This window comes from Triticum dicoccoides, chromosome 4A, assembly GCF_002162155.2.
Source record: "Triticum dicoccoides isolate Atlit2015 ecotype Zavitan chromosome 4A, WEW_v2.0, whole genome shotgun sequence".
In the NCBI taxonomy this organism is placed as follows: Eukaryota; Viridiplantae; Streptophyta; class Magnoliopsida; order Poales; family Poaceae; genus Triticum; species Triticum dicoccoides.
The window spans coordinates 690,945,317-690,954,523 of NC_041386.1; positions in this window are offsets into that span (position 1 = coordinate 690,945,317).

Here is a 9,207-nt window from a genome sequence, read left to right on the forward strand (position 1 = left end):
CACACTTGATCCAACGTCTTGGTCCTACAAAGGAGGTGATAGCGCAACGAACTAGGCAATCGAACTATAATGTTTTAACACTTTCACTTAGCCATAGGAGTTTGACAGTGAGGCTACTTATATAGCCCCTGGTGGCGCCTGCGCTCGCCCGAACTCGGGGCGCGTATGTGCCTGGCCGGAAAACGGCCCTTCGTTAATGCGGAGGAATCCTAAAGATTCCGGTGAGTCATCGAGTGGTTGACCAGTCTCACGCTATATCATGACAGTCAGTTTTCGGCTTTCTCTACTAAGGTGCTCGCCTGGCCGAACCGGGGCACAATCGCAGTAGTTCTCCTGGTGCCGCCTTAGCTGATAGAGCGGAACGTAAGGCAGCAAAACACAGGAGCCGGGCAACCCAACATTTGACCAAAGGCATGATTCGGAGCTAATGCATATAAGGCCAAACTCACGACGCCGAACACTCCCTAAGGTATTCGGTCTTTATGAGGGCGGGCGGGACAACGCCCTTAGTTATAAGCCCCTAGTGTCTAGGTACGCGCAAAATTCTGACGTGGCCACATGCCAAGACGCCAGCCTCCTCCTTGGTTATACCAAAAAACCAAGGGATGTGTATCAACAAGAGACAGTAAAAAAGGTTTACGCAGGGTTTTAATCTAAAAAGAATCCTTGGAATGGGTCCCTGCTGCACGTCTGCGCCTGTGTCTCCATTTTGCCGCATCCTGGACGAGCGCAGCACGATGTTCATCTGTAAAAGAGAGGAACTTAGTTGAAGAAGGGTCGTGCCGAACAGAAGTAATACTAAATAAATAAAGTATAAATAGAAATGGGTAAATTGAGCTTGATTGTCTCTTGTTTTATATGCGGAGCCCCTAGTACAGGGGTATACGGCTATTAAGCCTTTATCAATTATATTTTTATGCCGGACTCGTCTATCCGTGTCCGTGGTCTTAATGACCTGTTTAGATGTTTTGGCTGGTGAAGCCGTTTTATTGTGGGGCTATTAAGGCAGCCGCACAATCTTCCGTGCGGGAGGCGCACTCAATGCTTTCCTTTTAATGAAATGATGCCTCGTGGACCGGGCATCTTAAGCGTAAGGGATGCATAATGCGGAATTGAGTTAAAGCGGGTGAAAGCTTCGCGTCCCAGTAGTGCTTGATAGCTGCTTGAAAATGGGGCGATATGGAAGGTTAGCCTTTCGCGACGGAAGTTGTCGGGGGAGCCGAAGAGAACCCATGCAATGGGCATTCGGGCCTGGCGTTGCCCCTTGAAAGGAGGTTTTCCTATGGCGAATTTTTGTTGGGTCTATCCCCATGTGGCGGATTGTGTCCTGATATATCAGGTTTAGACCACTGCCGCCATCCATCAGGATATTTGTAAAGTGGAGTCCTCCGATTATTGGATCTAATACCAAGGCAGTCCAGCCTGCGTTCCAGATACTTCTAGAGTAATCCAGATGGTCGAAGGTGATCGGTTTTAACAACCAGTGGCGAGACTCCTTTGGGATAGGCCGTATGGTGCGTATCTCTATGGGTGCCGCTCGTTTTGTTATGTGAAGTGAGTTTACTGTTTTGACTTCTTGTGGAAAATTCTTTTGTTTCCTGGTGCTCTGCTTTTGGGCTTCGTCATCGTCTTCGCTTGGTCTGTCGAGCCCCTTGTGTTCGGCGTTGAGTTTGCTAGATTGCTTGAAAACCCAACAATCTCTGTGGGTATGGTTTGCAGGCTTCCCGGGAGTACTGTGTATTTGACATGTCTTGTCCAAGATTTTGTTTAAGTTGGATAGCTCGTCCCTGTTATCCTTGAGGGGTGGCTTTTTCTGATTCTGCCGAGAGCTTTTGAATCCGGCATTGACTGTCGTGCTCTCTGGTCTGCTTTCCTTATTCCGGCGCTGGTCCTTGTTGCGTCGCGGTTTTCTGTTTCCATCCCTAATTTTGGATGTACTTGGGTCATTGGTGCTACATCTTGCCAGCCAGCTGTCCTCTCCTGCGCAAAAGCGGGTCATGAGGCTTGTTAATGCGGCCATTGTTCTTGGCTTTTCTTGGCCGAGGTGTCTGGCGAGCCACTCGTCTCGAACGTTATGCTTAAAAGCTGCTAGGGCTTCAGCGTCCGGACAGTCGACTATCTGATTCTTTTTAGTAAGGAATATGTTCCAGAATTTCCGGGCTGACTCTCCGGGCTGTTGAGTTATGTGACTTAGATCGTCTGCATCCGGAGGGCGGACATAGGTCCCTTGAAAATTGCCTGGAAAGCGTCTTCGAGCTCTCCCCAACTTCCAATGGTGTTTTCGGGAAGGCTTTTGAGCCAATGCCGAGCTGGCCCTTTATGCTTGAGGGGTAAGTATTTTATGGCGTGGAGGTCATCTCCTCTTGCCATGTGTATGTGGAGGATATAATACTCAATCCAGACTCCAGAGTCTGTTGTTCCGTCCTACGCCTCTATGTTTATGGGCTTGAATCTCGCTGGAAATTCATGTTCCAGAACCTCATCGGTGAAACATAGGGGGTGTGCGGCACCCCTGTATTTGGGTGTGCCGTGATGTTCGGATATTGGTTGTGTTGCATTGCTTACGAGAGCTTGCTTTCTTGGCCCATAGATAGATCTAGCTGGGCCATCTTTTTGATGCGAATCCTCGAGTGGGTCGCGTGCCGGCTTGTATGTGGCGCAGCTTGCCGCTTTATGCTGGCCATGGGGTCGTCTATCCGACCGGGTGGCTTTGTTATTTTTTGATTGCGGGGGTTCTAAGGCCTCCTCGTCAAATTCAGGCAGTAGCTTTCGTTTCGGATAGCTCTTGGTGTGGCGACTGCCGCCGTATTTGTCTGCGGTGTTGAGTACTTTGCTCCATCTGATTCTGAATGCATCTTCCGCAGTTTTAAGCTTCCGCTTCTGCTTTTTCAGGCTACGCGCAGTGGCAACGAGCCTTTGGTGGAGGTTCTTCTGCTCCATGAGCTTGTCCGGCGTAAGGTCGTCCGGAATGCTGTTCTCGCCGGGGACGGGTTGTTCGGTTTGTTTATCCAAGTTGCCTTGTTCGGACGTTTGCTCGAGGGCATGTTCGTCGTCCGCCGACTCGTCCTGCTCTATGGCTGGGTCTTTATGACTGCTGTCTCTATCGAGGCGGGGCTTGGAGCGGCGTTTACGTCGCTGCTTTGATTGCTTTTCGAGAGAACGATCCCTCGTTGCGTCCTTGTGTTCCTCATCGTCGCTTCCTTTAGGTGTGTCCACCATGTACACATCATGAGATGAGGTGGCTGTCAAGTGCCCTATAGGCGTTGGTTCATGTTCGTCTCCTACATCGTTGTCCATACCGTCGATGTCTTCGGAGTCGAAGTCGAGCACGTCATTTAAATTATCGACAGTGGCTACGAAGTGGGTGGTGGGTGGGCCTCAAATTTCTTCGTCGTCCGCATCCCAATCCTGCCGGTCATAGTCTGGCCAGGACTCTCCTGACAGAGAGAGAGACCTGAGTGAATTTAGAATGTCGCCGAAGGGCGAGTGCTGAAAGATATCTGCGGCGGTGAATTCCATGATCGGCGCCCAATCGGCTTCGATTGGTAGTGGCGCGGAGGGTTCGGAGTCCGGAGAGGAGTCTGGCGCCTTGGGATCACGGGCTTCGCAGGGGACAAGGCTGGTGTTCGGCTTAATTGCCGTAGAGATTGCAGCCCTCGAGGTGGTGTCTAACCACCCATCCTCGATTGGTGTGGTCGGCTCCGAGTTAAGGGTCGGAGCGGACACAGGTGCGGCCTCCAGGGCACTGTTCGGCGGCAGAGCTAGATCGTGCCCATCGTGACAGTGCGGCGCGCTTGGCAGTGGCTCAGATCCGTTGAAGATCAAGTCTCCGCGGTCGTTCGCAGTGTAGTTTAAGCTTCCAAATCTGACCTGATGGCCAAGGGCGTAGCTTTAGGTCTGCTCCAGATGGCCAAGCGAATTGGCCCGCAGTTTGAAGCCGCCGAAGACGAAGATCTGTCTGGGGAGAAAAGTCTCACCCTGGACTGCATCGCTATTGATGATCGGCGGAGCCATCGGGCCTAAAAGTGACGACACAGAGGAACTCTCAATGAAAGCACCAATGTCGGTGTCAAAACCGGTGGATCTCGGGTAGGGGGGCCCGAACTGTGCGTATAGGCGGATGGTAACAGGAAACAGGGGACACGATGTTTTTACCCAGGTTCGGGCCCTCTCGATGGAGGTAAAACCCTACTCCTGCTTGATTAATATTGATGATATGGGTAGTACAAGAGTAGATCTACCACGAGATCAAGGAGGCTAAATCCTAGAAGCTAGCCTATGGTATGATTGTTGTTCTCCTCTACGGACTAAAGCCCTTCGGTTTATATAGACACCCGAAAGGGCTAGGGTTACACAGAGTCGGTTACAATGGTAGGAGATCTACATATCCATATCGCCAAGCTTGCCTTCCACGCCAAGGAAAGTCCCTTCCGGACATGAGACGAAGTCTTCAATCTTGTATCTTCATAGTCCAGGAGTCCGGCTGAAGGTATAGTCCGGCTATCCGGACACCCCCTAATCCAGGACTCCCTCACTTGGTGCGATCGTAGAACGATCCAAGGAATTCATGAGTTGCGAGATCATTTTTATAGGACGTAGTTTAAATTTTGATGCACATAATTTAGCTAAATTTTCTTCTTCTTTATATGCGGGTCGCTATTTGTGGCTTGTTTCACCTCACGACCCTTTTGTCATCCCTGTAAACTGCACTCCGAGTTAATAAAAGGTTTGGTTTACGGCTCAAAAAAAGAAGAAGCTACAGGCGTGTGCAGGTAGGCTGGGGCGCTGCAGCGTTGAACCAGGATAGCACGAGAAAGCCAGATTTAAAGCATCGTGAGAATTTGTTAAAAGGGAAAAAACCAGGATTAAAATCATCGTTTCCGAAGGGAGCTGCTACAGCGTGTTAGAACATGAGAGTTCCGGTTACCATCAGGTTGATCTATAGCATGGAAAAGTGAAGTACAAGAAAGTAGTCAAAAAGAGTCATCGGTACTGCATGCATGAAGGTGTGCTTGCTGCTACATGTACCAGAAGACTTAAAAAGGGATTGCTTCTGGTGTTCTTTGCATGGTACGCTGAGAAGAAGACATGATGATGATGGTTGAAGGTGCTGTTGTTTGACATGGCAGATAAAGGGGAAACAAGGTCTAAGGTTAGAGGGAGCCTGAGGTGCGACGTACAAGGATCATGCATATAAAGGGCGTTAAGCAATGCACGGAGATGTGCGGGACAAACATGACACAGGGTGGAGCATGGTTGCAGTCGGATAAGTTTCAGATGGGTCAAGCTGGACAGTCTGATGGATCGACCTGGATGTCGGCCAAAGTAGAAAACGGCGGTGATTTAGCGACGACAACATAGGAGTGTGATGCTAAAGGTTGCCGACTTCTGGGGCATGGAAACACGTGGCGCACATCTGATGGCTTGTGCGGCTTCGCCAAGACTTTGACGCGGGTTTGATTTAAGATGGTGCGCACAAGGGAACTTGAAGTCAACGGAGCACAGGGTAGCATGGCTAGCTACATGGAGTCATGTTGAAAGTGGAGCTGGAGTCTGGCGTAAGACTTCACTCTGAGCTGTTGGAGGGGCTACGGCATAAGAATTCGAAGAGTTGAAGCCTATTTCAGCGGGACAGTAAGAGACACGTGGGTCGGGCTGGGTACCGGTGGTCTGATGGAGACATGATACTCGGCATCGGTCGGTGATGATCAGTGGTTCTCTGCAGTGGGGGTTCAGTGATGTGGGTTCGCGATCTTGGTAGACTCGACCAGGACAGCAGAGGCACGACGCGGTGATAACGGCAAGGCGTGCGGTAAGCACGGGACACGGCGACAGGCCAAGGCATTGGTGGTCAGACAAAGTGTGCGGAGGGTGCTGAAGCAGTGTTGGCGAGTACCAGGTTCAAGTTGGTGACTAGATCTATTGAGTTTGACATGTCAGATGGATGAGAGTGGACCATAGGGAATCTGAGAAAGTGGCGGAAAGTCTGAAATTGTCAAAAGCTGAGAAAGTATATGGCTATATATTCGGTGGTGTTCAGTGCACATGGAAAAGTGTGAATGACAGATACAGAAGGAGGCGGAGTGTCGTAGTTGTGGGGCATGTAAGAGATTATATGGGGAAAAAGGATGAGACAACTGCGAATTTGACTCATGGTGACACCGGGTGATGGTGAAATTCCTTCAAGTTTTAAACAGACAGTCAAGAAAGAGTGGTGATGTTGAGTTCAGGTAACTCTTTTATGTGACGTTCAATATTTGCGTGGTTGTACCTTTTTTTGTCTCTGATTCCAGCTTTTGTCGGTGCACTGTGGTCGGTTGTAGCTTTGGCCAAAGCTGGCTCTAGCTTTCGACGTCGCCAGTTGTAGTGCTGCTCTCACCCTCGTTTCACAACGTCCATTCGGTTGAAGCAAAAAAAAAAAAAAAGGTCATGGCTCGCAGCGCCACTGCCCACTGCAGAAGCCCGAAAAGGAAGCTTAGAGTAGTGGCAGAGGTGGGCCATTATAGCAACGGTGGTGAGGGGAGTGCAAATGGTGGTTCTCGTGGGGAGGTAGAGATAGAGGAGGGGAAGATGTCAAGCTCGAGGGTGCCATGTCCATGACTGTTCGAGGAGAGAGACTCGCCGGCAACGCCGGAGCGCGCGAGGTTGGCGCTGAGCAAGCCGTGGAGATGTGCTAGTGGATGGTGCGAAGAAGTGGACGAATTGAGAAGGAAGACAGACACCCGGAAGGGGACAAGGTGGGCCTACATGTGAGCGAGCGTGCTGGGCCGTATGATCGCTTCTCATCCAACGCGTCGCGCGCAACGGTTCGGCCGGCACATCGTGTACAAGCGTTTTTTTACGAGGTTCTCCTCTGATAGTTTTAACGCTAATAAGTCGTCGGACAGTGGGAGTCCATCGTCTTTGAACTTGATTATGCATCATCTATCCGAACTCTTGTCCGTATCGTACATAAACCCAATCATAGTCCGTTTCATATATACGTACGAGAATCGAATTAGATTGCATCGAGCCTAAACTGACGCGAGGTGCGTTATCGCTTGCCTAACTTTTTTAATCGCGCCGCATATCTTTCTTCCTGCCGCCAGCCGTGAAACTCTTACGTCTAATACCGTGCATTAATATTATTATAGTTTTGCATATTATTGAGGTATGGATTCCGTGGTTCCAGTAACCTTTTTCAATCTATTATTGTTTATAGTTTTTCTAACAAAATAAAGTTGGTTTCTTGCAGGTTTGGATCATGAATCTGTACCAGCAATATGTCACCTTCACTGCCGCCGACCACCCGGTCTCCATGGGCATCGCTGCCAGAAGATATGATTCGTCTTGTGGCGGGCCGCCTGCTGGCCGGCGACCTGACGGACTACGTTCGCCTCCGTGCCGTGTGCACCAACTGGCGGTCTTCCACCGTGTCTCCGCGGGGCCGAGGCGTGATCGACCCACGCTTTCACCCGCGCCGCTAGATGATGTTCGCTGAGGGCCATGGACTTCACCCCGGCCATGAAAATCTCGGTGGACACATCCGGTTCTTCAACCTCGACTCGGGGATCTTTGTCCGCGTCCGGCTCCCGCTGTTGACGGATCACTGTGTTCTTGACTCCGTCGTGGGCCTCCTGGTCCTCCAGCGAGACGAGGACACCGCCATCCGCCTCCTCCACCCTTTCACTGGCGACATCGTCGAGCTCCCACCGCTCACGTCTCTTGCCATGCAACTCAAGACCGATTATACGGAGGCAACCAAGCTGAAACTAATGAGACACATCTCTGCTTCCATCTCGGTCGCTGACGACGGAGTCGTGAGAGTCATGGTTATCTTGATCCGTATGATGCGGGCAGCTGTTGCTACCTCCCAAGATACGGAGTGGAGTATGCTGTCATGGAGAGTTCCAAGTCATTACCAACCATTGTCGACAGGAGGCAAGCAATATCTGGTGCATGACACTTTCTTTGAAGATATTGATCCTGATGTAGCACAGGTTTTTCAGATGGAAGCGCACCTGCAGGATACACCAAAGCTGATTGCCACGATCCCAAGGGAGATACTCGCCTATCCTGTCTATCTGGTAGAATGTGACTCGGAGGTCCTAGTGGTCGGGCACAATGACATGTCCTTCACCCACCTGGCGGTTCACAGGCTATCGGATCTTGTTTCAGAACGGTATGTCCCGGTAAAAGGAATCGGAGACAAAGTCATATTCGTGGGAGGACGGGCATTGTGTGTCTCTTCCAAGATACTGCCTCCCACTACAGGCAACGCCGTGATCTATCAGCATCCACGGGAGTTAACATTTTCTCAATACTGTCTTGGTAGTAGCACCTGGTCGCTAGCAACCGATGAATGCAGCATGAGCATGAGCGGCTTGACACAAGGACCATGTAGCCTTATCCCTCATGTCTTTACATGTTGCTCTCGTCGTCACTGGTATGCATGTATGCTCTACCTGTTTAATTAATTGTTTATGATAAGATACATTGTTAATTGATTATTCACTTGCAGGAACAAGGGACTAATGTATTGGCGGGATAATGAACCACTCACGTGGAAGGTGAAGCAAAAGTTTCGAGACGGGGTAAATCATTCTCATGACCCCTCCCTCATAAGCCCTACTCGTTTATTTAGCTAGCCACACTTGTATGTATAGCCTGGGATATTTTTAATAGTCAGTTTCACCATTGATTTTATTACGAATATGTAAGTAAGTAATTATGAAAATGCGTATTATTAAACTATTTTCTTGACAATCCCACGTTACCATTTTCATCTATTTGAGAAATTTGACTGCAAGCTCTCTAGAACATCTTGTATTTTTAATTAGACGAAGTAGAGTCGTACTTTCAATTTGATGTCTTTCTTTCGTTCTACCCAGCCTGTACTTTCATAATCTTAAATAGCTTAACAAGCTAGATTAATTACACCCAGAAATTGCTCCAAAAGTTTATTTTACCTATCTGATCCATGATTTCCTTGTACATGTGCTCATTCTAATTTTATTGGTCTTTTTTCTTATGATAACCCTCTGACATCTTCCTTTGTGTTCATGTCCTTTTCTCTAGGCCTAATTGTTCTTGCATCCAAAACGCTGGAGATTGCTATCCTCTGCATCCTTTCCACCATGAAGAGAAATGCAGAAATATTGGAATATGCTATCGCTTTTTTAGATGAACCCCTTCGATTCCACCTTGGCAGGCTAAGTGTTTTTTTTG